General features: G+C 38.6%; 1 long non-coding RNA gene across 2 annotated transcripts in view; it reads left to right on the forward strand.

Annotated features, from left to right (window-relative positions):
- LOC309646696 overlaps positions 1–24,951 on the forward strand; it is a 102,667-nt gene that overhangs the window by 69,344 nt on the left and 8,372 nt on the right. Inside the window, exon 4 of one of the 2 annotated variants that reach the window (XR_014255536.1) lies at positions 14,330–22,464. The exons of the other annotated variant lie outside the window; for it this stretch is intronic. This is a non-coding gene — a long non-coding RNA (uncharacterized lncRNA). Of the gene's footprint in view, positions 1–14,329; positions 22,465–24,951 lie in introns of those variants that run through there. 2 annotated transcript variants of the gene reach the window in all.

Consider the following 24,951-nt stretch of genomic DNA (forward strand, 5'->3'; position numbering starts at 1 on the left):
GCTTCTTGAGGGTGAGAATAAAGTCAAGTAAAAATAGCATGTTGAAAGGAACATGTGCAGAAGAGGGAATCTAGAAAAGGGTCTTTTTTTCTTCCCTATATAGGAGATGCCTTTATCCTGAGGTTAGGAGAAAAGGCAAGCTTAAATGCATTGTTTGAGGGAGATACAAGAGGGAAGAGATATGGGAACATATGCATATGTATAACTGATTCACTTTGTTATAAAGCAGAAGCTAACACACCATTGTAAAGCAATTATACTCCAATAAGGATGTTAAAAAAAAAAACACATTGTTTGAAAGTGCTCTTTTTGATTAAAGTTATAAAACCTAAATAACGTTTAATTACTAGATAAGCTTACTTCCCACTTTTCCACATTCTATTTTTATTTGCCATATTTACTCTTACATCCATTTTAAGAGAAAAAATAAGTATATTTGTGTGATATTCTTCTCCCCACTACCACCACCAGATATTTCCTTCCCTGAAAATATGAACTATTGCTTTTAGCAGAGGAGTAGCTGATGAACTGGTGCCCAGGCAGAGAAAGTATTATATTAAAGATTTGAGGTGATTTAAATGCAGATTCTTGGGCCCTAAGTTTTGGAGATTCTAATTCATTAAATCTTCAGTAAGGCCAAGTGATCTGCATTTTTAAAAGGTTTCTAGAATGGAGTAATGCACACCACATTTTGAGAGCTATAGATTTAGAGCAGAAACACATTGCTTTTCATTTGACAAGAATACATTTGAAGGGCTTTGGTAATGTTTGATTTTTAAATCATCCAACTTTCTCTTACCTTCCTCTTTGTTTAGCTTATTTGCAGAATTCCTACATCTAGAAATTGTTGATATTGATATGTCAAAACAGCTTGAAAAAGGCAGAAAACCAAGTTGTTATTTTGCGACTATCACAGCTTCTATGTCCTTCTGCAAGACTGAAGAACCTTTATCTGTTATCTGCCACTGAAATGTGAAGGGAAAGGAAACAGGAAACAAAACATTTCATTTTAATCTCTAATAAAGTTTTCCTCTTTCTATTTTATAAGCATCCACATTATTTTACTTGAAATAATACTTCATATGAACAGTGAGAAAATGCTGAAGCAAAGGAGAAATTCTATTAAAGTGTTTGCATGATACTTTAAATTGGCTTTCTTGACATCTTTTCCACCCTTCTTCGGGTGTTTTTTCCAGGCTCACAGGCTGCAAAACTGTGAGATGCTCCAGATGTGATTTCAGTTCTGCCAATTGGGTGCAGTTGTTGGCAGTGAAACTGAATTCCAAATGGAAGTATGGAGAAAGGCAGCAGGATCTGAGACACCCGTTTTGCTTGTGCAACATAGTAGACAGAGCAAAGCTCTGGAGACAATAATTTGAGAGGTGGTCACTTGTCTCTTGACATGGAACATTATTATTCTGAAGGCAGGCATTATTTCCAATGCTCCAGCTCGTGTCCGTGCTAGAGCTAACCATCTCCTTCATAGGTCAGTTCTGCAGTGTTATCCTGGAAGTCAATCCTGGAGTCACAGCTTTTCCAGTCCTGTCAGGAATTTGGAAAGTGCCCTTAAGTACCTTGTTCTCTGTACTTAAAGGCAGGAGAGCATAGTAATTGGGTACATACGCACTGAGACCAGGTTATTTGGGTTGAAATCCTGGCTCAGCTAATCAGTAGTGTGTTACTTTCAGCAATTCTCTGAACCTCAGGCTTTTCATCTGTAAAGTAAGGAAATCACTTACTGCTAGGACTGTTGTGAGGACTAAATCCCACATATACATAACATAGAGCAGAGTCTAATACACAAGGAGTACTCAATAAAAATTTTAGTTGCTATCATTAAAGTTTTTTTCTGCTTAAAATAGTATTTCCTGTCTCTTGCAACTAAATCCTGACTGATACAAAGTGCATTCAAGTTTATCATCAGTTGTGCAACTCTGGGTGAGTTATTTCTTTTAGTTCAAGGTTCGTAGTCTCAAAGATGAACCTAATTTTGATGGCCAACTAACTAGATTCAAACACTTGCAAAATATATTTCTCCAACCCCCTATAATATACAGAAAATATTAAGGAAATAAGAGGTGAAAATAAAACAGTAAATGCAGTACTCTATAGGATAATAAGGAAAAAATATTTTTTTTCTAATATAATATATTCATTGTTTTAAATATCAACTCTCAATTTTCATGAAATCCACACAAAAGTTATGGTTTATACTTCTGCACCTGCAATTAGAAACACAATTCTGAAGGGCCACACCCCTATCCTTTATAAAATATTTATTAAATTCTTCTTCACACATGCTGCCAACTGGAGAAATTGTTTAGAAGCAAAAGAAGGGAGCTTGTACGAATTTGCACCTCAAGATTATTCTCAGAATTAAGAACTAGTATATAAACAATAGACAAGCAACTGTAGTGACTTTATTCCTTTTGAGAGTTGCCGTGTGCTCAGTCAGTTAACATCAAATAAAAAGGAAAATAAAAAGTTAACCAACATTAATTATGACAGTTACTACTGGCTATAGGCTTACTATTTGCCAAGCCCTGTCCTCTTAACACAAACAAGATCCCTGTGAGGTAGTACTATTATTATCCCCGTTGCATAGATGACGAGACTGAAGCACAGAGAAGTAAGTGATTCTCATTGCCACACAGCTATAAGTGACAGAATCAGGGCTGAACACAAAACATGCAATACCAAAGTCCACGCACAGAATCACTGCATCATTTTGCCTTGTAGGTATCAAAGTAGTCTTGCCAGTTTTTAATATTTAAATCTAAGATTCTATAGCTAATATTCCATTGTATATATGGGGATATATGTATATGTATAGCTGATTCACTTTGTTATAAAGCAGAAACTAACAAACACACCATTGTAAAGCAATTATACTCCAATAAAGATGTTAAAAAAACAAAACAAAACAGAACTAAGATTCTAATATAGAGGAATCTATGCTCATCCCGTGTAGGAAAAACAGAGTATAGACAGCTTGGAGATTCTACTGATGAATCAGGGCTAGTCAGCCGCAGATCTCTTTTTAAACACAGCAGAAACCAATTTCCTTGTTTAATTGTGTGTGAGATGTAGCAGTATATAAAGTATGACATATTCAGCCATCCATACACAGGTAAAAAACTCAAGGTGAAGAGTAAAATTACATCTGTCTTCTCACAAGACTTGCGTCTTCTTAAATGCTTTGCAGACTAATTGATCTAGGTGGAGGCAAAAAGTGCTTGAGTTTCACAAGGTCTTTAGTCTTTCACTCATCTTCATGTTTCCCACACATGAAGACATCCCGATGGCATTGTTAAGTGTTGATGCTTAATACCAGAGAAGAGCCTCTAACTTTTCATAATTTGGCAAGTGTTCAGGTATTGCTAACCTTCAGGTTTTAGAAACTAAGCATGTATTTTCTCATGAAAATATATCCTGATTACTATTATGGAATAAAAGAAAATTCCTATTAGAATCTTTGGCTACATGTACATAATCTCATTCATTTTTATTTTCTTTCCTATCCAGTGAAGAGCTTAGTAAGTGCTGTGAAAAATATTTATTGGAATTCTCATTTTGCTTTTCAATAGTAAATAAAGGCTCTTTTTAAAACATACACACACACACACACAGAGCCATCACATATTATGAATGGGATGTATTTCTGAAAACATTGTGATATCCAAAATTCAGAGTAATACAAAACAAATCCTGATAAAGGATGGTCATTTTCCCTGCATATTTACCTTAATCACTTGGTCCACCAATTTTAAATTACATAAATGGTCACACTTTTTTCAAATTATGCCCATAGAATGAAGCTCTATTAATATCTACATTGCCTTATTTAAAATTTTAAAATGAAATTCATGTAATATATGCAAACAAAAGACAAAAGAAGAACTGCATTCAATTTTTCAACACTATGTGCATGTACATGAGTCTATATGTAGAAACCAGCCTATTTACCAACAAATAGATCTGTCTGCAATTGGGCTAAATGATGCTGGTGCATTATGAAAGTCTATAAAGTACCCTTCAAAAACAACTCAAATATGCATGTACTTTGACAGAAGCCTGTTAGTGATTCAGACAGAGGGACACGTGAGCAATTTAGGCTTTAATCTTGAGGCTGGGATTGAGTTGGAACTGGTTTGAGCAATGTTTGTTTATCCCATGTATCTAAAGTCAGAGCCAGTAAGTCTCCTAGTTTTGAATAGCTTTAAATGTCTATTCCCATTTGGATAGGGTTGATAAGCCTATTTGCAGATAACTAGTACTTACCTATGAGCTGTTGCATGTGCATTGGTTGGACCAAGACCTGTTTGGAGAAATAGCCTTCTTTGCAATTGTATCTGTATTTGTATTTTGGGCATATGGGGTTTCCTTCTTCCTTGAGTGTTCAAGGTAAATGTATACATTGGCAAATGGGACTCTAATGGTAGGTCTATCAACCAGGAGATTAATGAGGGGGCACTGAACAATAGATCAAAGGAAAGTTATATTGATGTGTGTTCCTGGGGAAGGATGGGTCAGGGCACAGTGAGAGAACCCAAGTTTCAGATTGTTTAGTCCAGGGAGAAGAATGAAGAAAGAGAACAGAATGGTAGTAAGGCAGCCAGCTAGCAAAAACCTAGAGAGAACAGGAAAACATTATGTAGGTGGTTAGCTGAGAAAATTTTGAAAAAAGATAACATTTTTTGTAGAGATAACCAGGAAGAATTACAGAATTCAAAGTGTGAATGTTTGGGGTCATATTAATCTTAATGAATACCTTAAGTAGTTTCCCAAACAATAGTAGTTGTTCTTATGTTAATAGTTACTTGTTTTGAATTGAAAACAAGTTTCATTTCGTTTTTCCCTCTTCACAACTGATAATATTCAACTGATACTCTCTATATCTGTGTCTGTAGTCTAGTCTCTTGCAAAAATGGACTCAAATCACTAGATTAGAATAATTGTTTTGAGATTTAATTTTCATATTCAACTATTATTAAAGCCAGAGTCACTTTCATAGGCATGTGACCAGTGCACTTGCACAGGAACCCACACTTAGAAGGAAGCTCGTCCTTGAGGCTTAATGCTTTGTGGACACCATCTTGAAATGCGTGACAATTTTATCTTTGGATGCGGTTTTTGTAGGTAAAGTTTGATGGGGCAGTGAGCATGAACCAGGGGCTTGTGGCCTCAGCAAACCCTCCATCCTGCCTCCCTGCCTCCTCTTAACCACCTGCCCCTCTCCTCCACCCAGCAACCACTGTCACCCTTCACAACCTTCCCCCATCCCCTGCCATGGGGGCTTGGCGTGGATACAGGGAGGGTTGGGGTGACGTGCACATACTCTGCGTGTTGAGTAGTGGGATGGGGCCCTGAGTGCCTGTGAGGGTCTGACTCACCCTTGAATATCCCTGTGCCCAAGGGAGCATAAGATTAAATAAAAAATTAAAGCCACCATGACAGAAAGAGAGAGCAAGCCTAAGGAATGAAAAAAACTTTTGTACTGCCTTTGGAACAAGGGGTTCCACATTTTACTTTTGAACCGGGCCGCACAAATTACATAATTGGTTCAAATTAAAGATTCCTCTTACAGTGATTATCTAGTTCAGTGCTATTCAAACACTGTTTAAGGAATAGGACTCAATATTTAAAGAAACATTATGGGGAACTCCCTGGCCGTCCAGTCATTAGGACTTGACGCTTTCACTGCTGAGGGTTCAACACCTGGTTGGGGAAACTAAGATCCTGCAAGCCACATGGTGTGGCCGAAAAAAGAAAAGAAAAGAAACATTATGGGAATCACCAATGCTTATAAGAAATCAAAGCAAAGCTACTTTTTCCTGATCTGTGTATGAAAGTGCAAGGTTCCACCGGTTGTGTTGCCTTGCTCCCCGTCCTCTCACAGGGCATCAGCAATCCTAGGGCTCTGAGGAATACAAGCTGAAAACCCCATCGACTACGCCAAACTCTTCATTTGACAGAAGTGGAAATCTAAGCCCAGAAATGAAGAAACGTATCCATGTTCACAGAAGGTTTCATGGTCCAATCCTGATTAGAATCAGATTTCTTCTTTTTTTAAAAAAAATTATTTATTTATTTATTTATTTATTTTTGGCTGTGTTGGGTCTTCGTTTCTGTGCGAGGGCTTTCTCTAGTTGTGGCGAGCGGGGGCCACTCTTCATCGCGGTGCGCGGGCCTCTCATTATCGCGGCCTCTCTTGTTGTGGAGCACAGGCTCCAGACGCGCAGGCTCAGTAGTTGTGGCTCACGGGCCTAGTTGCTCCGTGGCATGTGGGATCTTCCCAGACCAGGGCTCGAACCCGTGTCCCCTGCATTGGCAGGCAGATTCTCAACCACTGCGCCACCAGGGAAGCCCTAGAATCAGATTTCTTGATTTCCAGTCCTGTAATTTTTTTCTCTCATATCATCCCTTTACTGTCTCCCCTAAGATATATTCTTGCAGTTTTGGGAGGAACAAACCTGCCTTAATTATGTTTAAGGAAGCACAAGATGGCATCCGTCATCAGCATGTTGGTTGTGGCTGACAAAGCTTACCATGGGAATGTCCCATGCCCGGGACATAAATCCTTCTCGTTCACCTAAATTTCCTTTTCTCCCTCACATATTCTGCCCTTTCACTGTGCAATTTCTGTATGTTAGACACTGAGCTGAGAGGTTTACATAGAATAATACCACACTTAAGTCTCATGGTATCTCTAAGTGGTCAGAATCTGTGCTCCTTATTTTATACATGAGGACATGAACCCTTAAAATGGTTAAGTGAAGTTTGCCCGGCTAGGGATAGCAGAGCTGAGATTTGAACACAAATCTGGCTGCCTCCATAGTCCTGAGCACTTATCTCTAGGCAAGCTGTCTCCCTTTCTGAAAGGAGGCAAAATCAGGATGAGTCAGTCCTGTGTTTCCTAGCGCCCCCTAACCCCTTTCAGCCAGCAGCCAGGAGAGATTTGAGGCACCAAAGGAACCTCTCGTTCTCTCTCCAATGAGGTAACAAGATTCACTCACTGCAGGAGGCTGCCTGTGGTCCAGCATCTCCTGGACTCCCAAGGGTGGGAAGGAGATGACTATCAATGGGACCTCAGATAGAGTTGCCTAAGGTGTGTATCTCAGGAGTATGTTCTAGGGGAAAACACAATCATAATTTGTAATTACTGTGCGAGCTTCTGAAGCTGCAGCCCCAGCTGGAGTGTTAAGAGTTGCCAGAGCCTGCTGCTGCCCTGGGCTGTTTTCCAGCAGCCACTCTTGGAAAGTTGACAGATTTTACCCATGAGTGGCAACTCTGTTGCAGCTTCTTATTTTGATCAATCATAACACTTACGGAATTTGCTACAGTTGATGTCCTGAACCACTGAATTCTGCACACTGAGTTTGTTTACTGCACTAAAGAACCGGGGAAGTTTACATTTGTCATCTGTTTTATCAAGATTGCTCTTTTTCTTCCTCAAATGATTGAAATACTTTCTTTCACAGCCTCTAATCTCAATCTTCAAATATCACCTGTTTAAAAAAAGAAATCAGCTAAGGTTTGGAAATATCATTAGCTAAATTTTAAACTATTTTACAGAGCAATTATGCTTGACTTCTGTGTTTGATTAAGTAAGTACTCATTTTGGGTGGCTTTATTATTTTTGGATAAGTCTCTCAGCTTAATCAACACTGGAAGTTTCCTTCCCAGACACACAAAGAGCGAGGTTCTCATGCTAAAATTTGAAATGATTATGTTGCAACTTAAACACTATTTAAAATATAATACCTGTATGCATTAGAAATACTCGATGGATGTGAAAGATAGTTTTCTGATTTTAAAATTACTATCAAATTTCCAGGAACCCATATCTGCTCTGTCCTTGAAAGCTTCAATAGAGCAATACAAAATAATAATGGTATGCCTTACATTGTACGCATTCATGTATTTGTTCTACAGTATTTATTGAATACCCGTTATTTTCCAAGCTTTGCACTAAGTGCTGGGGATGCAGGGATGAACTGGCTCCATTCACTCCCCATAAGTAACTGATATCAAGATTTTCGGTGTTATGACTGAAACAGGTACTGGGTACAGCAAGGGCAGAAAAGGAAGAGTGGTTGGTGCCACCTGAGCTCGGCAAATCTGGGACTGAGAGAGACAGAGTTCAAGAAAGCTTCATAGGATGGGAAAGTACAGAGCAGACAAAGAAAATCAGTAGGCGGAATTCAATTAATTTACATGCAGTGCTTTATTAGCTACTACCTTGTTTAATTTACGTGATCTTATTTGGCTTTTGTACTACACCAAGAGTTTTTTTTTTTTTAAAGATTTTTTTTTTTGATGTGGACCGTTTTTAAAGTCTTTATTTGAATTTGTTACAATATTTTTATTTATTTATTTATTTATTTATTTATTTATGGCTGTGTTGGGTCTTCGTTTCTGTGCGAGGGCTTTCTCTAGTTGCGGCGAGCGGGGGCCACTCTTCATCGCGGTGCGCGGGCCTCTCACTATCGTGGCCTCTCTTGTTGTGGAGCACAGGCTCCAGACGCGCAGGCTCAGTAGTTGTGCCTCACGGGCCCAGTTGCTCCGTGGCATGTGCGATCTTCCCAGACCAGGGCTTGAACCCGTTTCCCCCGCATTGGCAGGCAGATTCTCAACCACTGCGCTACCAGGGAAGCCCAACACCAAGAGTTTTCTAACAAAGGGATTATCTCCATTTTACCAGTGAAATTATTTGGGGAGAAGATCGAGTAGGAGGTAAGCGACAGAAGCAGGACTCAAACTCCGGTGTTTTTCGTTTGCTTTTGTTTTCAATCCTAGTCCCTGTCTCTCTCCACTAAAAAGAGTGGCCTTAGCGGATGAGGGCAGAGCACAGGCCTGAGACTCTTAGTTGCTACTGTCTGAGCTTCGCAGTGTGTGGTCTGTCTCAATGACTCAATGACCCTTTCAACAAGAACAGAGTAGCTGATTAAAACTACAACACAATTCTGATTGGAATAAATATTTTTTAAGTCCATTAAAAAAAAAAAAAACTACAACACAAACACAACTCTAGTGTCATAAAAATAAAGAAGCCCTTGGAATCCGGTTTCCAAATTCGAGTAACTGCACAGTCACTAACTAGCAAGATGACAAGGAGTCAATCACTTGGCCCATTAGTTCGTTCTGTACAGTAAGTCATAACCATGTCACAGAATTACTGCGGGGGAACGTTTCTGCTGCAGAGAAGAAAACATTTAATTTTAGTTGAATCTAAATTTCAATTCCTCACTAGACTTCTGTTCTAAACTCTTCCTCTATCACTCCTGTAATCCATAGCAACCACCACCCCCGACCTCCAAACCCATCAGAAATAATGGAGAGCTATGGAAAAGTTGTAAGCAGTGGAGTGACAAGGTCAAAACTGCTTTTAAATTCACCCGTTCTCTTCCTATCACAGTTCCTTTATAACTTTATTTTTCTTAATTTTTTATTGGAGTATAGTTGATTTTCAATGCTGTAAATAGTATTGAGCAGAGTTCCCTGTGCTGTACCGTAGGTGATTATTAGTTATCCACTTTATATACAGCAGTGTGTATATGTCAATCCCAACCTCCCAATTCATTCCTCCCCTTCTTTCTCCCTGGTAACCACAAGACCATTCCCTACATCTGTGGCTCTATTTCTGTTTTGCAAATAAGTTCATCTGTACCATTTTTTTAGATTCCACATATAAGGGATATTGTACGATATTTGTCCTTCTCTGTCTGATTTACTTCACTCAGTATGACAATCTCTAGGTCCATCTATGTTGCTGCAATTAGCATTATTTTGTTCTCTTTTATAGCTTTATTCATCTCACTTGAAATTTTTTTTTACAGTAAATGTTTGACTTACAAACTCTTACTTGTATCCATTATTCCATCCCACTTCCACCTATTGAAGGGAGGAGATCCATAATCTCACTGCAAAGGATTTGGATACAACTGGGAAATGTGGACAATTGAGGCCACTTTTGTAATCAATCTTACTGAAGAAAGGGGCAGAAATGAAGAATCTCCCTTCATAGCCACGGTAAAATAATGCCCCAAAGTAAAGTCAACAGTGATTTTCGGTGATTTATTTTTCCTTAGTGGATCTATTTCTGATCATTCTGTCTACACTGAAACTATGGTTCTGAACATGAGAATTCTTCTAACATTCAAGTTGGACAGGGTCATCAGAGATCAAATGAACAAGGATGCACTGGGCAGGGGAACTCATAGGCTTTAGCCGGTTCCCACCAAGCTGGCAATCAGAAAACAGGGCAGTCAAGTTAGAAGAGGGAGCGGGTGGCTTTGTAAGAGTCGGGAGGAGCCAGGAGGGGGAACTGTATGACCTAAGTGGCCGAACAGTCCAAGCTCTCTCCATTGCTATGAGTAATGATTTGATAAATGAAAAAATGTACTTTAGCTGACAGGTCACTACATCACCATGGTGTGTTTTGCTTTAAACCATGAGAGCCAGAGAGGAGGTTCCTTATGCTGTTTGCAAATGGAAACTAATGATTTATGTTCTCACACACGGACTTGCAAGCAGGGACTACGTCCCTGTTTTCCATATTGTAAGCTGCCCGCTCAAGTGGTCCAGCAGGCGTTCCCAGCATAGCATGTGTCTGCCTCCAGCCTCTCCTGTGTATGTTTCTGCTATGGTGCTTTTAGATCATTTACATCATGGAAAGAGGTAGAAAATAATAAGTGTGACAGTTTATTATGGCTGTCTTCCTAAGAGTCTATAGCATGCTGCATCAGATTTGAAAGCAAAAACATATTACTTCAATGAAGTGATTTGGTAAAAGATTAAAATGTGTAAAAGGCTTCTTTTATGATATTGGAATATTGTGGCATAGAATTTACAGTTGCAGATGTTTAAAATGTTTACTATCAAGATGCATGTTTTCATAAGATTAAGACAATGGAGACAGACATCTCCAGGTGTTTTTGCACTTTTTTTTTTTTTCCTACTCATCTTCCAGGAAAAGTAGGTTTCAAATATCTCACTCCTCCTTTAACCATATCATATAACTATGAGTCAGTTACATACATGGGTGGATCAGAGTCCAAATTATGTGGCCAGTATCTTGGCCCCGGATTAACAATTACAGCTCCTTAATGGTACTTTAAATCTACTTATATTTCTTGAATGTCAAATGCAGTTTCATCATTTGAATCAGTGATATACAGATGTAGTTCTCCTAATTCCAAATCCTTTCCACAATACTGATATAATGAATTCATGACTAATTTAATTCCCATCACAAATTTTACACGTGGTAATCAAAAAAGAAAACAAACTTATTGTTACCAAAGGGGAAAGACGTGTGAGGGAGGGATAAATTAAGAGTTTGGGATTAGCAGATACAAACTACTACATATAAAATAGATAACCAATGAGGACGAACTATATAGCAGAGAGAATTATATTCAATATCTTGTAATAAGTTATAATGGAAAAGAATATGAAAAAGAATATACATATGTGTGTGTGTACATATATATCTATCTGAATCACTTTGCTGTACACCAGAAGCTAACACAACATTGTAAATCAACTATAATTCAATAAAGAAATTCTGAAAAAAAAAAAACATAAATCTTTTACTAGAAGTAGTCATGTAGCATGTGAAATATTTAGACTCATTGGCTTTGCTTTCTTTCAGCAAGTAGAACTAATATTTTGATCGATGACCAAAATTCAGAATTTCCCTGCAGCCTAAAACAGAATTTCCTGCTGAGAAGTTTGCTCAAGAGAATTTCTTACAAGATATAACTACTACAAGAGATTTGGGGACAAATTTGTTGCTTATTCACCCAGTTTTAAATTCTTCCAAAACCATTCTTATAGGACACTTTGCTGGTTCCCTGTGATTGAGGAGTTTAGATTGTAGTGGCTACTTGCTGGATTTTGTTTAAAGAATATTTAAAGAAGATATATCAGACTGTGAGGCATTAAAAATAAGGGGAAAATCCAGTTTTGGCAAAGACTTGGGGGAAATGGCTTCTCTCAAATCCTGCTGTTAAAAGTATTAATTAGTACATCTCTCTGGAGGGCAGTTTGACAACATTGCTATAAAAATATGCACTCACTTCCATCCGTTAATTCTACTTCTAAGAATTTAACTCAAATAATGAATTAGACAAGTATTTATGCAAATATATGTATAAAAGGATGTTCAATTCTGTTACGTCCTCTTAAATTAGAAACAATCTAAATGCCCATTAATTAGAGATTGGTCAAATAAATCATGGCACATTCAAAATGATATCAGCCTGAATGAAATGATGTTTAAAATGGTCTGAAATATTGTTAAGTGAAAAAGCAGGTTACAGGACAGGGCATTTATAATTCCACTCTGATAACTATAGAAGTAACTTTATGTGCATGTGTGGGGGTTCATTTACATATACCTAAATATTCATGTGGATTTGCATGTGTATGTACATCAAGTCAGTAGCAAAGGGAACAAAGTATCAACAGTAGTCACAGAGCAATAGTAGGATGATGGCCATAAAGCTGATCACTGCTTTTTATTTCTATTTTCGAATTTTCTGTTTAAATTTCTTAACTTGGATTACTGTATAAAAATAAAACATGAATGTAGAGTAGGCTAATTCAGTTGAGTATATGTCCTTAAAGCAGAAACTAAGCTGCTGCCTGGATATAATTCATTGCCCAGCCTAGCGTGGCTGCTGAAGAACTCTTGAAACTATTTGAATAACTTACCTTAGGAAGTTAGGTAAGCTAATACAGTATCAGATGAGTTATCTGAAGTTATTCTTATACAGAATCTCTCAACAACATATTTTCCTTGTTTCTTCCAAGCTTCCTTTTATCCAGAAAACTTTAACCACTTTTTTTTTTTCTGTCCTGGTGATTCATTTGTGCTTGTCTATTAGGAAAGAGACTTGGACCCCCCTCAGCGTAAATCAGGGCATAGCATTGCTCAGCACATACACATAGTATTTTAGTCCCCAGTGACCCAAATTCTGTAGCTGTATTTTCATATAAAGCCTCTTCCATCCTCACAGTCTCTGCTTCAGACTGAGAAGAAGGAAGAATATTCAGGCTCCCAAAATGCAGCGAGAATTTGGATAGACTCCTCAGACAAATTATTAATTTATTTCTCCCTGGTTTCTGGCTGAGACATGTAATCCTGGAACATTATAAATCCACATCTCAGTCTTTTAAAAATGAAGAAATACCTCAATAAAGAAACAAAAGCCCCTGAATGGAATGCCCTTAGAAACCTATCCAGCTCTGAATAATCTTTGAAAGAAGCAGTCTGAGTGCCAAAAGGACTGGTACATGGGTATCTGCTTTTTCATGTTTCTGAAAATGGTTTAGAAAAACAGAAATGGTTCAGTGTCAAGGTACATTTTGTTCATTAAGTCCTCACAATGAGATGTAAAAGCTATCTGGTTTCTTACCATAGCCCCAAACGGACAATTATGGGTGGAAGTAGCTAGTGAGATCCATTCATATCAGTGGTCGTGATGAATCCCTTTAATAATTTTGTGAAGGAATTATTTTTTTCTCTTAAAAAAATTGAGATATAATTTGCTCACTGCAAAACCCAGCCTTTGAAAGTGTACAATTTAAAAAATGAGTGTTTTTTTAGGCTATTCTCAAAGTTGTGCATCAGTCACCACTATCTAATCCAGAATCTTTCAACACCCCATGAAGAAGCCCTATCCCCATTAGAAGTCACTCTGCATCCCCCCTTCCTCCTGGTTCCAGGGACCACTAATCTACTTCCTGCCTCCATGGATTTAGCTATTCTGGGCATTGTGAAGGAATTCTTAACATGTTCATTTTAGAGATGATGAAACTAAAGCCCAGAGATTAATCAGCTGTCTGGGGTTATCCTATTTGTATGTGGTATGGCCAGAATTTTACTTCAAGTCTTCACGCTTTTGGTCAGATTTGAAGAGAGAGGACAGAACTGGAGAGAAACACATTAACCATGTGAAAAGAGGATATGTAAAATGTTTGTTGATATCAGAACCAGTAATAAGTCTCTTTTTTGACCAAGTTCTGAACCAATTAACAAATAAGAGTAAACCAGATGAGACAGCAAAAGATTGCCTTTATTACTGACAAAGCTGATATGGGAGGAAGTACTAATATCTTTGGGAAAATTGACTCATCAATACTGTGTCCAGAATTACAGCAGGCATCCTCATCCAGATACAGAACGTTCTGGAAAACCACAGCCTCCCCTCTGGGAACAGACAGGGAACAAACAATAACCCCTGTTTGTTGTAGGCAGGCTACCGCCAGGGAAGAGAAAAAGGGTGAGGTAAGCTGAGTATGCCTATTTTATTTTTCCTAGACTTACCAATAAGGAAAGGCAATTGAGGAGCACCTAAATGATATCCCCTTCAAGTTGGAAAAATCCACAGGGTAGAACAGGAGGAGATTTTTCTTGACTGATGGAGTCTGATGAGAGAGAGCCCAGCAGATGTGTCCTGGGGCTCTGGAACATGAGAGAGGGTAAAGAGAAGAAGGTATCAAGGTCTGCCCAGGAACACCTTCAGAACCTGCAACACACAAGTGGAACAGAGGAGATTCAGAAGTGCCTGCTTGCCAAAGAGATGAGTGTACATTAGTTGACAGAAAGTCTTGGGTCACAGGCCCTGGAAGTCACATGGTCAAGAGAAGCGAGGTCTCCCAAAGCAGGCATGGAGAGTATTACTGGCTGGTTTCACAGATGAAAAGTCTGAGGAGAATCAACAATGTTGAGAATGCTGCTTGGAAACTGAAATAGTCCCTCAGCGCAGCCAAGCAGAGTAACCACTGGGTACCATTATCCATAACACGAAGCAGACAAGAGTGGAAACTGAATCCCACCATCAGTACACCAGTGTGTGGCCAGTCGTGAAGCGATGGCCCCCTGCTTGCATAAGAGGCTTCCTTCTCTCCCACTTCTGTTCCATTCTTGAGAATTTAGGATTGGGATCAGGTGAAGAAAAGGAATGACCAAGAGAGAGCTTTGAACTGGATTGAACCTGAGATAACAATCCGGAATTTACACAAAAAGTCCTGGATTGAACTAAGCAATTTCTCCCAAAAGGACTTTTAGTTTTTCTGTTAAGGGTCAGAAATGCGGGCTCGTGAACTAAGTTTAGAAACTTTTCTTTTTGCATACATGGGTTTTGTGCATTATTTTACCTGTGAGTCAGTATAACCTCATCCATAATTTCACTGTGCTATTGTGTTGTGCTTTTCTTCTAACCACTTTCCACTTCAACTGGGTCTTGGGGGCCAGCTTAATAGAAAAATTTGAATCTATCAGACGTACTGTGATTAACGGAGGATCAGACCTGATCCTCAGGTATTCCAAAGAAGATAATTCTAAGTGCTTTCACAAGAGGATATATCATTCTCAGTGGTTCTTTGGATTTCAACCAAGACGCTCAAATGAGATAAATCCAGAATTGCGGCTCTTGACAGCAGTGGCTGAGAAGTGGATGTTTGGAGGATGTAATCTCTATGACAACCTTATGCTCGGAGAGAGTTCTTTTCAGATCACATCAATGACAAATTTCCTTGAGAAATGATGTAATGGGTTTTAATGCTCATTTTCTATTACTTTATTTTGTGTAGATGATGTAAAAGGTTGAACCAAAAATAAAAACCAGTCTTACATATGCCATTCCTCTGCTGCATTGGTAAATTACAGCTGTGGTCTCCACGGGTAATTAAAAGGTGTTTATGAATAACCATAAACTCCAACATTTGGAGTTATCTACATGTTGCACAATACATGATCCAAGAATCTTAGAAATCAGCGAGCGAAAAGAGACATAAAGATTTTTCTAGTCCTCTCTCCTGATGCCAGTCTACAGATGATGAATCCAAGGTTCAGAAAAGTATTGTTATTTGGCTAAGACGAATGAATTTGCTCGTGGCAGAGCGTAGGTCTCGGGAAAGCCGTTCTTGGGCTTCTTGTATTCACAAGTGATATATTCCTCTTTTGATTCAATTTCACAGAAAACATAATCTATGAAGGTGTCCCAAATCAGGCAGGACACCATAGACCTTCAGAGCCTGGCTTCTGAGATTCAACTGCTTGGTTTCAAAATTTGTTGCCTTCTCTCATTAGCAGCATGAATGGTTAAGTAACTTAACCTCTATAGCCTAAATTCCTCATTTGTATAATGGAAAAATTAATAGGGTCTACCTCACAGAGCTCTTGTGAGGGTTAAACAATTTAATCCATATAAAGGATTTAGATCACAGGGCTACAGAATAAGACTCAATAATGTTACCTCTTCATATATATATGGGCATGCACCCAAGGAAGAATCATACAATATGAGCACAATGGAGAGTTGAAGAGCCAACATTTTTGTATTTGTTTGCAACCTGCTTGTACACAGATATGATATTATTGGAATTGGGTAGGGATGTAATATTGGTGAGAAAGACTAAAGAGGCCTGAGTAATTCAGCCCCTTGGCTTTGGATATCACCCCTTGTTCTTTCAGCTATTTTTCCTTCCTTTCCTATTATTTCTAAGAATTTTTTAAAGTTTTAACAGAAAAGAGAAAATTACAAGCAGCTGATGGAACTCTTCTGACTTCTTTACTGCACTCTCTGAAATGTAGAAAGAGTGACCTAAATTCAAACACAGGACAACCCATGGATGTCTTAGAATTCCAGATGCAAACCCTTTTTCCCTGGTTAGCCCTGTTTCCCTACCCTGAGTCTCTCCGCTGGGGAATTCCTATTTGCAAATCTCAGTGCGTCTTCATTTGGATGAATCCTGGGAACCCAGACACATCACGCAGCATCTGGGAAACATGGGAAACCCTTCAGTTTGCCTCCCCAGAGTTATCTGGGGATGAGAAACATCTGTTATCATCCTTTCAGTAACAGGGTATTTGATGGGTTTATTTTTTCTGCTTTGCTTTGAATATTCTCAGCTCAGCAAAATATTTTCCATAAAGAAGTCATCAAAAATAAGGTATGATAAACTCATGAACTTGAGGTGTTATCAATCATAAAAATGCTGTAAAATATCCCAGTTATAATCATCTCCCATTATTAAAAAATTATACTGAAGATATTCGAAAGATTATGCGTTTGGCTCTTTGCAGAGCAGTGCCCAAGAAGCAAGCTATATGTGTTAGTGGTTTAAACACAACTGGAAGAAATAAAAAATGCAGTGAAACAGGTGCAAGGGTGTTAGAGTCATTGAAGCATTGATGTAACTGTCTTAAGTCCCATAAAAGAGTAGCATTTGGCAGGTCTCTATATAAGTGAGGTTAGGTTTGCCAGAAAAATAAAATAACACTACTGGTAAGTGAAAAAAATCATATCCTATCAGAATTTCCCTGCATTCCATCCAAAACTTCTATGAAACCTTGGTAATAGGCTGATTCATCACATATAAATTCCATTCCAAAAAATAAAAAGGAACTATAACTTTCCCACCATTGCTCTGTAGAAAAGCAAAGAGCAATATTGAAAATACGTTTGCTAATTCCTTGTTCATAAAGAAATGTGTCATTTTGTTTAGTGATTATTTCTCCCTTCACGTCCACCTCACTAACTAAAGTGTGATAATAAAGGGAGTATCTAAAGTGATAAAAACTATATTATAAGATATTTTTTCTTTTAAATTAATGGTTTGGGTTACATTATATAGATGAATATAGATGAGCTTGCCTGGTCGCAAACAACTATTCATCTGAATTTCAAATTGAAGTAATCCACTTTACCCATTGAAGCAGCTAAGTGACTTACACTAAGTTTATGACTGAAAATTGGATGGATGGCTTTAATCAGGATTTAAATTACATGGAATTCCTAGATCATAAGATATAGATTTTTTTTCCTTATGAGTGTGGGGAGAGAACAGGATGCGAAACATGTCTTTGGATGAAGTACTGGAAACATTTTTTTTTTTAACTATTAAAGAGCTGTTTACAGTTATTTTTGGGTTTCATGTTAGCTAAATAAAATGACAACCGTCTTCTGTTTATAACTGAGATATTCCTGTGGTTATGGACCTTCAACTCTGGGGACTAACCTCACAGAGACATTTCCCCCCTCCAAGTCCCCACTCCACTTTTTCTTACCCATAAGACTTTGTAATGACTCCACTCCAGTGCAGGAATGAATGCTCTAGAAGTATTGCTTGGGAGTGTGAACTGGCGTGTGTGAAAATTATAATGCAGGAAGTTACTTGCTTAGCTGTGGATCATAAATAAAAGTGTATTAGCTAAACTTGTTAAGCATAGGTTTGACTGAGCTGGTGCGCAGAGGAAAACAAACTGTAATAATATGTGTCATCTCACTTTCGAGGTAAGAAGTCCAGAATAGAGAGAAGATAAGGGAGAGATTCTACCTTGGCGCCAACGATCTAAGCTTCTGGCTATTGATTCATGTAAAACAGCTCCGCCAACTTGGTGGATCAGACTTCAGAAAGCCACCCCCCAGGGAGGAGCCTCATAAACAGACCATTTCCATAGCAACCGTTGGCATCCCCCTGACAGCTACTCGTCTGCCTGAGGAACTGACCATAAAGTTGATTAAATATGATGAGTCCCTCATGAAGGGGAAGACGGGTGGTGGGGGGATTGAAGGAAGACAGTGGCCCCATCTTTGTTCAGTAAGAAGACAAGGGGTCTGGGAGAGGTTTTGCTCCTGCCTCTGACCTCTTAATTTCTCCACTATTGTTCTCCAGATAAATAGAATTGGGAAGAGGAATGAAAATAAACACCTTATATGTCATGCATATCTATCTACCTTTGCTCTCTCTGTGTTGGCCAGGGTCAAAATTGCCTGCTATGAGCAGAGGTTTTTTGTATGTAATGTTGTGCAAAAACAATTCAGGTTTTGATATTCAAACCTAAAAGACAATTTCATTGTCATTAATCAAGCATTGTGTTGATGGATATCTGAAAACAAAGTTTCTAGGAGGGACTAGTGTCTTCTGAAATATTAGTAAATTCATTATTTAAAAAATTCTGTAGTCTAATCGGTTTGGAAATCACAGGTTAAACAAAGCTAAGTAGATTCAATTTCTGTAGGGATTCTCACAGCCTTTAATGTTTTATTAGTCAGCTATTCTAGCTGTATTCTAGACAGAGAAAGAGATAAGAGAGAAAAATTATATATAAGTTGCTTTAGGGAGGAAATCAACCACACCTGCTACAACATAATTGCATGCATTATGGCCCCTTTATGGCCCGGGAAAAGGGATAAATGATACTGCATTTAAGCATCAGTTGTCTTTTAAACAATGGCCACTAGAGTCTTATAGTTGCAAAGTTTGGGAAATGGGAGTGTAGAGCACAGCCCTTGTGTCAAACCTTGTAGATTGTTGTTATGCGAGTTTGTGCAAATTACTTAATTTCCCAGATCCTGAATTTTCTCATCCATAAAAATGAGCTAATACCTAGCTCTTGGGTTTCTGTAAAGGTTGCACATAATTATGAATGCAGTACTTGGCACAGAAATGATCGACTGTTTCTTTCTCTCCTGGACCTTCACACTTTCCCCAGCCCCAATCAGCCACTTAAACCTAAAGTGCCTCAGAAAAGAATGAGGGGCTGTCTCCTGCCACAGCATAGGTGGTTTCCCTCAGAGAACAGTCAGTATCCAACAGTGATTACCCTTAAAATATCTTCTGTCATTCATTCCATTTATCCATTCCACCAGGCAGCCAACACATTCTTTTGTGGTGTCTACTATGGAACAGGCACTAAGGATAAAGATAGACATGATTTCATTCCTTGACTGAACTTACCGTCCAGCAATGAAAACAACCATTTGAATAAGCAATAGTGGTCACGTGTGGCAACAGATCTGATGGAGGATGTACAGGGTGCTAATTGTGAGCCTAGGAATCTAAGGAAGGAGGTAGGGATCTAGTACAGCTACTCTTGCCCTGATCCACAGTGAGAGAACTAGTATAAAAATCACACCCACAGAAAAATAAGAAGTGAGAGACTAGAGTGAAACAAAAATGAAAAAGAGCTGTGCCTTCAAACTGTGTTGCTTACTTGGCCTCCATAGCAACTTGAAAAGGTGGTAAAGCAAAGCAAGCCACTTTTCTCAAGGACAAAGAGCCAGTTCCCAGTGCAGCCAAGGCTATTGTCCAGGGTTTCTGAATTCTAGCCCAGACTCTTCACCATTGTACAGTGTTAAGTGGCCACAGTGGGGATAAACAGAGGAATTTCCTTAAAGTCTCCAACTGAGAATGACCCTATCACTAGTTTCTTCATAAATAATGCTTCCTCAGAATTCTGTCCTTTACTTTCTCATTTCTCATGTGACTCCAAAATTTCATTTTTTTTTAACCTGTGTCTTAACATATCTGATTATAATTCCACCAGGCCAAGGACTATGTTATCTTCCTCTGTATATTTTCAGTGCCTAGCTTGTGTTGACTGATAGAATTAATTAATTGACATGTTAGCTGAGATTAGCTTATGCCAATTTATATAAACAATTAATAAAACCCTAGCATTAAATCGGATATTCTTTTGTTAAAAGTAGGAAGTTCTCATTAAAATTGTTTTGACCTTCAATTTTGCTGTCATTGTGTCTGTTCATATAAATGACTAGAGCAGAGAAATTATAGTAGGAAGAGGAAAGTTCTCCTCTGTGATTGATATACTTGGAGTCTAAAGAATTTATATCCTTCTCACAGTGCCTTCTGGGGGAAAATATATAAAGGAACAGCAGAAATTATTTTTGATTCCCTGTTTATGCTCAAATGATAGTTATCTTTTAATGTAATAAAAATGATCAAGCTAAAAATATTCTAGAAAAACTACTGACAAGTCAAATAGAATCCAGCTCAAGTCACTTGAAGTCATTGATTTCAAGTATCTTTTTGGAAGTAACTTATATTTTTTTAAAAAAGAAGGAATATATTTATTTTAGATACCAAGTTGACCTTGGGCTTAATGGTTAGGTTAATTGAGGATTTAGGAATCTATAGGAATAACTCTCTGTTGATGATGGATGGAGAGTGGGGGCGGGGATGCTTCAACAGGCTTTATCATCCTATAGTTGTGTCTCAATTTTGAAGACTTGAGGTTCACCTTAGTTTAGAGTCTGATGATTCCATTCATGGAAGCTGTCTGGTCACTTAGCAAAGGATAAACAAGCTAATTTTAACATTATAATTGTTTTAGCACTGCCCTAAATGATAAACATCAAACCTCTTAAACTGGAATCAGAAACTGAATTTCTTGCTTATTATTAGGAAGCGTCCACCACAACTTCATTGAAATCCTCCTTATTTTGACTTGGTAGTCAAAATTTGGTTAAATAAATGTCCTCACTAAAGGGCTAGCGTACTTAATACAAGTCAGGGGAAAAATGGGCCCTGAAATATTTATTCATAGCTTTCCTGGAATATTTTGACACAGCTTCAGTTTAATTTGGGCATTGTCACCAAGGGTGGAAATGGAAACATCTCCTTTACTCATCTTCCGAGAATGTTTATATGATTCCATTTGTCTGCCTCTAATTCCTTAGAGATAGAATTATATTATCAGGTTTCCTGAAGGGTGTTTCACATATTCACATGGTTTGTTTAATTTCACATTGCCCTTTGTGGACAGGACTATTTGTCCACAAAATGGAGAGCCCACACAAAAGTCACACACGCAAGTTTAAGGAAAGAACTTTTAGATCATTTGCTTGAATAAGAGACACCACTTCTTTTCCTAAAAAAATACAGAAGTCAAAATTTTTTGGCTATAACTGATTATTAAGAAGCCCTCCTTGAATTATCTCAGTGCAAATGAAAAACATGCACATGAGCCAAATGCCCTTCAATTACAAGGCTTTATTTATTGATTTACTTTTTAAATCAAGGGTGGAACATTAAGCCAAATGCACTGTGGAGCTAATGAAAACAAAATATTTGATAATTTGAGATGCAAAAAAACCCTCCCCTGAATAACCAACATACAGTCACACCACTACAGAATAATATGAAAGACAGGGAATTATTGGGTAATTCTGGCTCTGGGTCTTTCTTACCTCATGTGGTTTTTCTATAGGTTTGAGACTGAGATACACAAAAAAGTCAGATAAATGTCAAAGTCCTTCCAATGGTCTGCAGGGTCCTTCACATTCTGGACCCCACTCTCTGGACCAATCTGACATTATTACTCTCTCCCTTTATCACAGACACATGGGCATCCTTGCCGTTCATCTCTCGTGTACCCAAGCTCTCGCCTCTGTCTTTCCCTTTGCTCAGAAAGCTCTTCTTTTTTTTAAAAAAAAAATTTATCGGAGTATATTTGATTTCCAATGTTTTTGTTAGTTTCAGGGGTACAGCAAAGTGAATCTGTTATACATATACATATATCCACTCGTTTTTGATACTTTTCCCATATAGACCATTACAGAGTACTGAGTAGAGCTCCCTGTGCTATACAGTAGGTCCTTGTTAGTTATCTATTTTATATATAGTAGTGTGTATATGTCAATCCTCGTCTCCCAGTTTATCCCTCCCCCCCGCCCCCAGAAAGCTCTTCTCTGTGGGACTCATCTAACCATCTGTGTAAAATAGCAAACCTCCCTCACTTTTCCTGGGACTCCCAGGGATCCTCACTCTGTTTTGTTATGTAGTTAACTCTTGCTACATAACAGACCACTCCAAAATTAGTGACTTAGAGCAACAAAGATTTGTTGTTTCTCTTGATTTTGTTGGTTTGCCTGTGCTCATTCAAGCAGCTACACTGATTTGGGGGTGTCCACTGAAGATGGCCTCACTAACATGTCCGGCATTTGATGCTGGCTGTCAGGTAGGTAGATCAGTTCTCCTCCATGTGGCCCCCCATCCTCCAGGAGGTTTATGGCTGACTCAGGGCACTGTTCCAAGAGAGTGAGATGGAAGGGGTGAGGCTCCTTGAGGTCAAGGCTCTCAAACTCCGACAGAACTCATGCTGTATGATATTAACAAGTCACAAGGGGTGAGAAAGCAATCCCACCTCTTGAAGGGAGGAGTGGCAATGAATTGTGGCCATATTTAATCTACTACAATTTGTTTTCTAGTTTACTTATTTATTTACTTGCTGGCTTTCTTGCCTCTCCCATTAAAATGTAAAAGTCCCCTGAGAAAAGAGACTGGGTTGTGTTCCTTACTATATATCCCCAGTGCATAGAACAATGCCCAGGACATAGTGAGTGCTCATTCAATATTTTTTTAAATGAATAATAACGGATGAGCTCATTTGGTCTTCACAACCAACCTGCAAAAAAAGGGAAGGTTTTGGGAAGAATAAGTTCCTTGAGTCTAAGGGTAGGTTCTGTTTTTTTGAAGCAGTGTCTCTAGCTCATAACGTAAGACCTGGGCCACAGAAATCCGCAGAAATTGGTGCTGGAAAATATTTGTTTACTGGCTGTTGCTATTGTGATTTTACAGATGAAAAAACTGAACCTTGAGATACTTTCTGGCCCAAGAACTTATAATTATTGTTAAAGCTGGATTTAAAACATAGGCCTTCTGTCTTGAAATTTAATTTTTTTTTTGATAGTACCATGTCACCAAATTACATTGTGTGCATACAATGGAGCAAGCCTACTGCTATGAGCCAGAAATACAGAGAAGAAAAAAATTTAATCCATGGACTCAAGACACAACATGTACTGAGGGAGTTAAACATTGGTTAAATAGGCACACAAACCATGTGGAAGTGGTACTATGATGTGATCTACAAAGAACAGTGCTATGGGAGGCTACAATAATAGTTCTTGACATTAGAGAAACAACACTGACCCAAACAGACATCCTTATTTCCCTCGTGGAGCTTGTAGGTAATAATACACTAATGGTACATTAGTGAGACTATAGTTTAGTGATATAAGCACTTTGCTTCGATTCACAAGACCTGGTCATATTAACTATTGGTATAACCACGGGTAAAACATTTAACCTTTCTTCTACATAAGGATACAAATGCATGCCTTAACTTGTGAAGAATATAAGGTACTAATATTATTAAAAATGCCCAATCTCATGCCATACTTATCTGCTAGATTCTGGTAAGTGCCCAATTTTAGATCTCACTGGACTGAGCTGGAATTAGACTTGACCTCTTGAATATGAAAGTAACACAATTTCTAGAAGGGAGCAATCAATTCTGCAGAACGACCTTGGTTCTAGTTCTGACCCTGCTCCTGGTGAGTGGTTGCCTTTGTACAAGTCAGTGCCCCCTGAGGACCTCAGTTTTCTCTTCTCTCAATGAAGGGATTTAGCTGGATTTGTTCTAAGGGCTAATTCTCAATGGATGGTCTGCTTCTTCTCATCACCACTTTTCCCCAGCTCACGCTTACCTCCCTCCCCTCACATACTTTATAATCCTCTTTGAGAGTCTACCTCTCCTATTGTTCTATCAGCATCTGGTCTATCACAGTCTGGGGAGGAGAGCATGGAAAAGAGGAAGAAGAAGACTCAGGCACAAAAAATGATGTCATCTCTACCCCATGCTGAGATAGTGCCTGCTTTCCAGTTGCATAGACTCCCTGTAGCTTCTAACAAGTGTTCTTTGGAGGTGTGCTGGGTGGAGGTCCCGAAGTTCATCTAGTATTGTGCTAATAGCCTTTTCAGCATTTGTCCCTCGGATCAGGCTCTGTCTCTGGGCTCCATTCATAAATAAAACTCATGGTAACCCTCTACAATGTCAGCTTTAGGGGAAATTTGTTCCAGGAAGGAAAGTGCTATTAACTACAGAATGCTGGGGTAAGCAGAGTGCTTTGCAAATAACGCCTAATAAACAGACAGGGCCAGGTGTGAAGCATGATTTATATCCTCCCATGATACAAAGCCTTTTAATGCCTTGGCTGCCTATCGTCATCTTGGAAACGTGCCATCCTCCTCCAGGACATTGTTACAGTCTAACACTCCAGGTGGGGAGCAGCAATTCCTTGGTTTTTAACCACCTTGAGAAAGAAAACTCTGGGCCAAAATTAATAAAAG

The sequence above is a fragment of the Balaenoptera physalus genome (genome assembly GCF_965194825.1).
Source record: "Balaenoptera physalus genome assembly, chromosome: 17".
Classification (NCBI taxonomy): Eukaryota; Metazoa; Chordata; class Mammalia; order Artiodactyla; family Balaenopteridae; genus Balaenoptera; species Balaenoptera physalus.